At 41.4% G+C, this 6865-nt stretch overlaps 1 long non-coding RNA gene across 1 annotated transcript in view; it reads right to left on the reverse strand.

Annotated features, from left to right (window-relative positions):
• Positions 1 to 6523, reverse strand: part of LOC123984842 — an 11974-nt gene extending 5451 nt beyond the window's left edge. Inside the window, exons 1-2 of the long non-coding RNA XR_006828535.1 lie at positions 6482 to 6523; positions 5295 to 5380 (exon numbers count right to left, since the gene is read on the reverse strand). This is a non-coding gene — a long non-coding RNA (uncharacterized LOC123984842). The remainder of the gene's footprint in view (positions 1 to 5294; positions 5381 to 6481) is intronic.
• Positions 6524 to 6865: the final 342 nt, after the last annotated feature.

Raw genomic sequence — 6865 nt, forward strand, 5'->3', positions numbered from 1 at the left:
CCCCAGTACCCCCCCCCCCCCCACACACACACACACACACACACACAGACAGTGAAAACAGTGCTTGTTCTCCTCTGCTGTCTTCTCCTTTTGCACCTTGTTGGAGGAACCTCTCCACTGAAGTGACAGCACACACCAGAGGGTTGCGAGCCTCGTCGCGAGAGCATGCCGCCTGCCTCTTTCCCCGAGCCTCGCAGTACTTCCTGTACACTGGCAAGCAGAGCGTGCACAATGCAAGTGCCCACACATGTACATGACACGCATGCACATATGTTAGGAAAGCATACTGCTCAGTAACATTGCAGCACAAGGACGCATGCACCCTCTCTCCTTGCCCTCCAGCTTGCAGGAACACCCGTTGACATGGACTGTCCCATATGTACATACATGCATGCCTCCTCTCTCTTCAGTCCACCACGCACTCACTTTCTGGTATCTTACCCTCACCACACATCTATCTTAAAGTACGCAGGCAACACTTGTTTCTCCACATCCCTTCACCGAGCTTGCCATCGCTTCAAGCTTGCATGTGCTTGCCAATCCCGTAGGCCACTCAAGGGATACAGTATTAACAAGTGGCATGCCGGTCCTCTTTGGTGCCTGCTGTGGTTTGCAAGTTTTCTGTTGTACATCCTACTGCTCTGGGGGTGCCCGCTGCCCAGGAACACACCCAACCCCCTCCCCCCCAAAAAAAGAAAGAAGAAAAAACACCCTTCTCTCTCCCCCTAGAGGTTGTGTGCGAGTTCTTGTTGTGCTGTGCCAGCTTCATGCCATGCTAATGCCCTGCAACTCTGGAGATGGCGCTTGCCGCGGCAGGTGGCAGCTGGGGACATCACAGGCCTTCAAGTGAGCCTGTTAGTTGGAAGTCTGCATGTTGAAATGTAGCGCGCCGACATGGTACGATTACATAACAGGTTCTACACAACACTTGTCAGCAGAAACGCTCTGATTCACACTGTTCTTCTGCGATACTCCACGAAGAAGTGTGACCAGAACACAGCAGATCTGTAGCTTCAAGTTATTTTTTTGGGTTTGTTTTCTGATCTTTCAAACTGGAAGACTGTATCTTTTTTTCAAACCCTGTATTACTGCCTCACCAGCAAATGCCAGTACCGTATGGCCATGTTCTAATCTCCAGACTTAAAGCGACTTGGAAACAAACCTGCAACTTTCTTCACTGCTTCCCATCTGAGCTATCACTCACCATGTCTTGGCATGAATGTGAGGACATACCATTTCATTTGTTTGAAATAAGAAGTTGCTGTTTACTATTAAAGCCTCCAGAACTCATTAGCCAGCCATGAATTTAACAAAGAGCATGTTAGATTTATTGTATTTATCCTGTCATGGTGGCTTCCTTGTAATTTCTCTGTCGGCTAATGCCACCAGCTACGCTGTCGGAATGTGTGATAGAATACTGGGGGCTATTATCACAGACAGACTGAGACTCAGGTAACAGGCACCAACTGGGGATGTGTATTAAATTGTTTATTTTCTCATTTCCATGATACTTTCAGCCAAATCAAATCAGTTCATAATAAATAAAAAAAGGATCAAGAATTTCTTTCCCCTCTCATTTCTCAACCAACCACAGCTGGTGTCATGTTGTTTTGAATCCTGTGTGCCTGCAGTAATCCCCTCCTTGATCCAGTTTTAATTCTTGGTCACCATAGAAACAGGCTCTGTTGTCAGGTGTTCGTTGACATGGCCACCCCACCCATGGCAATCAGCAATTTACATAAATAGCCATCAAACCAACGTGTCTGTTTCCCCGGTAACACCAGGTGATTCTTCAAGGCGACCTCCGCCTACAGAGCAGGTCTGCTGCATTCCTCTGTTCTGCTGCTGAATTATATCCTTCACGCCAACACACACACATAGGGTTTCATTTAGGGACACACGAGATCTGTGTTAAGTGAAAGTGAATTGTAAACTTAATGGGTTTGATGTCAAGTTAGTGGCTAAAACATATTTCCAAGAAAATACAGGGTACTGTAAATCACTTAGTATCTTGCGAAAAATGATAAGCAACCTGTACAAACTACTTCTATGTCGTGGATGCACTTTGTTGAACTGTGAGGTGGTGTTGAGAGCAAATTAAATATCATAATAAATTAGTAATAAATGAATAATATTAATCAATATGTAGTATAATAACCAGCATAGGTGTGATGAAACAAGAAATGGTGACGCAGGCATCGGTTTCTGAAAAATAAAAAGTGTCTGTGTGTGTGGCTTTTATCCATTGCCATGACAACAATGTCATTTTACGTTTTTTTATGTTATTTTATGTCTGAAACTTGAATAAATGATGTGATATATATATTATATATCACTTATATATATACACTTATATATATATATATAAGTGATATATTTTCTTATTTATCACACTGGAAGAGGAATGAAGGTCTGGTATGGATCTAATGTGAAATGAAAAAGATTAACTTGTTTTCGGTTTGATTCCCTTTGGTGTAACAAACATATGGACACTGTATGCTGGTGGGGTCAACTTAGCTGTCACTTTTTATTCTAAATTTTAATTTTACTTTAAATGTGTAATATATATTTGATCTGTAATGATCTTCCCAAATAAAAAATTCACAGTGCTACAGGCCATGCCTTGTATTCCAGCAGGGAGCGTTTGTAAACTGTGCTGTCACTCTGATCTATTACTTTCCCTGTTGCAACCAGCAGATAAGGTCATTGCTTTAAAGAGGTCATATTATGCTCCTTTCAGGTTCAAAATCTTATATAGGTTGTACCAGAACAGGTACCAGTATGTACCAGTGTGTTGAATGCTTTGTTTTAGCTACGGAATGAGCATTATGACGTGCATTTTGGGGTGGACTACAAACAAGCTGTTTTCAGGCAGTTCAGAGCAGTGTTTTCTGTGGGAGATTGGAACTCCCTTTGGGGTGGACTTTGGGCTTTTTCACTTTGCAAACCTAATACATGCACAAAAAAGGTATATCCCTTAATAAAGGAGAGGGGGAAATCCAAAAAGCAGAGGTTATAAAAAGGTGTGCTCCGTTGTCGGTGATGTCACAGTCTACAGACACACCCTGGAGTACACCTCTACATCTCTACAGCATATTAAACCACTCCAGGTAAGCCAAAACTAAATTTTCAGCTGGTGTTTCATTGTTTTTTTTAACGCAGAACTAAGGAAACTAGCAAGCTGTACTAAACAGACAGTCATGAAACCAAACCATCTAGGAAGTCTGGAAAAAAACAGGGGCGGAGCTGTCTTTTAAAAATGCAACTCCCATTTCCAATCTCTATCTGCAGATACTCTCCTCTATAAATGATTACATTAATTGTATCATGACAGACAACTGCCACTCATGCCACAATACCCTCCTACTCAGGATGTCATATTAAAACTGAGGACTGCATTTAAGCCATGCACACATACAGCGTTGGCATTTGTTTGTGCGGGTAAAATATTCCCTGCCCTCTATCTGGCCTCAGCTTTGATGGGAATGAATATATTGCTTGGTGTCCTAATACCCCTGCGCAGTCTGAGGTAATCGGACAAGAGAGATGAGCAGAGGTGCTGTCTGCTTGCCTCACAGCGCTCCAAGTTTATCATGCCTTTCAATGTCTGAGAAGAGAGAAAATTAGAAACGCGCTAACACACATTAAACTTAAATTAGATCAGCGTCTCTGTCTCGTCACCACTTCTAAGCCATGTCTGCCTGCGGGGAGAATGAGGTTTACCTTAATTCCAAAAGCACACAAAAGCCATTTTGTTCTTTTTCTATTGTAAAAACATAGTCAACAGGTTTGTGTGGGCAAGCAACGAAGAGCCTGTTTTGTTGTTCCCTGCTGAACACTAAGCATTACAGCCACCATCCCACAATCACGAAAACAAGGTGTTTGTTATTGTAGGTTGTCAGAGAAACACAATTAAATCTACCATGGCGGCTGTTCCGTCTTTCATGCCTTAGAGTATCCTTGGATCTTTGCCTCTTGATTTCTGACATTAAAACTGTCCCCTTGCCATTTGTTACGCATATATTAGCCTTTACATGATTGATTGAATTAATTTATTATTTTGCTGTTTTTAATCTGTTCCCCCCCAAAAATTGCCATGTAGGTTGGGGCTGAATAGGAATTACCCGGCGGAGCATAGCTAATTACCAGGCATTAGCATATGCAAATGAGATCCGTTATCTTGTGTGCAAAGTGTTGCTTATGGTAAACACTGGCTAATCACTTTAACGAGTTTAGCTGTTTAAATGCTGGTAATTGCATATTGTTTAAACAGATGGGCTTAACTCGCTGAAAATCAAGGCAGGAGTGCAAGATATCCCACTTTTATGTCCCTCTCTGTTTCACCTTGGCTGCTGCACTTGGTACTGCAGCTCCTTTGAAGAAAAAGACTAAAGGAGGAATAAAAAAAGCGCTTTGCCTTTAGTATTAGACACTGGTTTTAGCTGTTAAAGTGGTGTCACAGAAGTTCGATTACTTTTAAGTAACTGCAACTCAGTGACGCATACTGCAAACATTATGAAAGTCATGACGCCGGAAGAAAAGCAAAAGAATCTGAATTACCAAGGCCAAATGTGTTGACGCCAAATTCCACATTAGACGCACCCTAACACACCTACAGCACCATGCACCGTGTTTCTGAAATGTGATGGCAATTTCACATGTAGGCCCTCTGAATAAGCAGAGTCACTTTTATCTAAATGTCACAACGGCAACACATTTGAGAAATTGGAACCAGAGAATGTTTGGCTTTTTTGTTAGAAAAATTACTTCAATGATCAATCAATTATCATCCATCAGTATAATTTCGAATAAATAATGAAATGGATGAGAGAATGTTTGAGTAGATTTCTTTAAAAGTCGTTACTTTCTAACTCACTGCCACTGCTCTCTCATGTAGTGTACGTCAAATAGCATTGTGACCATTTCCGTAATTGTCTGAATAAAGCCATGACTACCATTTAGGTAAGGGAGACACTTTATCAGACAGATGAAAACATTTTATGTCTGAAAGGGGCTTTAAAAAGTGGACGTATTGTGATGCAATGAACAGAAACAGAAGAGGTTCAAGGCTCACAGATATGGTGAGAACATATGAAGGGTGCTGTTGCTTTGTAATTTCAGAGACACAAAGAAAAGAGTCAGAGTTTATCAGTTAAGGGTTCTGTAGTGAAGGGGACCCTGTGGCAGAAGAGTCCTCAGAGGTTAGAGGTCTGTGACTGACAGAGAGTAGCCCAGGGGCCAACTTTCCAGTCTGGAGATGGTCACAGTTTTACTACACACACACACACACATACCTTTTTTTTGTACATCATCCACAGGGTGATTTAGAGATACACTTTCACACTCCTCATCCTCACACAGTCGCACAGGCTTTCTCAGGCTGTGTGCATGCAGGAAACACAAATAGAAAAGAAAGAAAGGTAGTCAGACAGTGAGACAATGAATGCTTGTATGTCTCTCTGAGTCACCCTGCGGACCTCTTACAGAAAAGATACCATCATTTCATCATGTCGCAGTGAACACCCACCTTATCTCTTGCTGTAGGGAACATGGTGTGAGTCAAACCCACTAAAAAAGACCATTTTGCTATTTAAACACACTCATTTCATGACACAGAAAATCCATGGCGATAAGTCAGCCCGCTGTGGGGGTTGAACTTTTAACAATAATTGTGAGCAAGTGGCTCATACTTTTAGTGGAGTGCATAGTAATTAGAATCGCATGTTTCATTTCTGCTTCTGTAGAAAAACACAGCTGACTGGATTTTAGTTTACAGTGCAGTCTATGTTTCAATTTGTCAAGACCGAATACTCGCTGGCTTACTTTTAGTTTACTGCTAAAAGGATAATGGAAAAAGAGTGTCTTTGTGTAAAAAATTTGTATCAGTCGATTAATCGTTTAGTTGAATGACAGAAAACAGTAAAGTGAAAAGTACTTTTATGATTAATTAATAGTAATTTTTCAAGCAAAATTACTAAATATTCTCTGGTTTCAGTTTTTGATGATAGTAAAGTGTCTCAAAATATTTTTTGGAAACAAATCACAATAATCATACAGCTCCCTGACAGTAAACTGAAGTGGAACAGTGAGTCCATCATGATCTTAAAAACACAGAAATATGTTTCTTACAGGATTTCCTTTCTCTGATTAAGCTCAACTTGGTCTCTAGTTAAACTGCCATAAAAATAAATAGACCCAAAAGTCTGCATGTCATGGGCTACGTTTCCATTCAGTTTAAACACTCCCAAAACACTACAGGACACAGGTGATTCACTTCCATGAAGTTTACTGGGAATCTTGTGAAACTGTAACAGTACAATGAGATGTTTATATAATTAAAGAAGCTAAACACACAGTATCAAGGTAAGCAGCACCGCTTAGCTAACGTAGCTGTGTAGCTTATAAAATTAAACAAAATCGAGCTAGCAGCACTAAATCATAAAGCTAACTTAGCCTAGCATAAAACTAGTTAGCGTCTTACGTGCAATTTATACTTCTGCGTCAAATCGTAGCCTCTGCGTAGCCCCGTAGCCTACGTCGTCACCTACGCCGTCGCCTGACGTGCACCTCCTCAAAAATGTAACTACACGTCGAGTCGACGCGGACCGTAAGCTCTGTGATTGGTCAGCTGGTTAGCCTCGCAATGCCTCCGAGCCGATCGGACTGCCGACTAGTGTTTGGGGGTGTAATTGCAGAATGACGGACACACCTACGCACAAGTATAAATGCATGGCTATGTGCGTAGGGTCTACGTGCGAACTCAAAGATCTAAGACTTTCTCTATGTACATAAAAGGATTATTTCTCTCAAACATTGTTCACAAATCTGTCAAATTCTGTGTTAGTGAGCACTTCTCCTTTGCTGA

This window comes from Micropterus dolomieu, linkage group LG16 (assembly GCF_021292245.1).
Source record: "Micropterus dolomieu isolate WLL.071019.BEF.003 ecotype Adirondacks linkage group LG16, ASM2129224v1, whole genome shotgun sequence".
NCBI lineage: Eukaryota > Metazoa > Chordata > Actinopteri > Centrarchiformes > Centrarchidae > Micropterus > Micropterus dolomieu.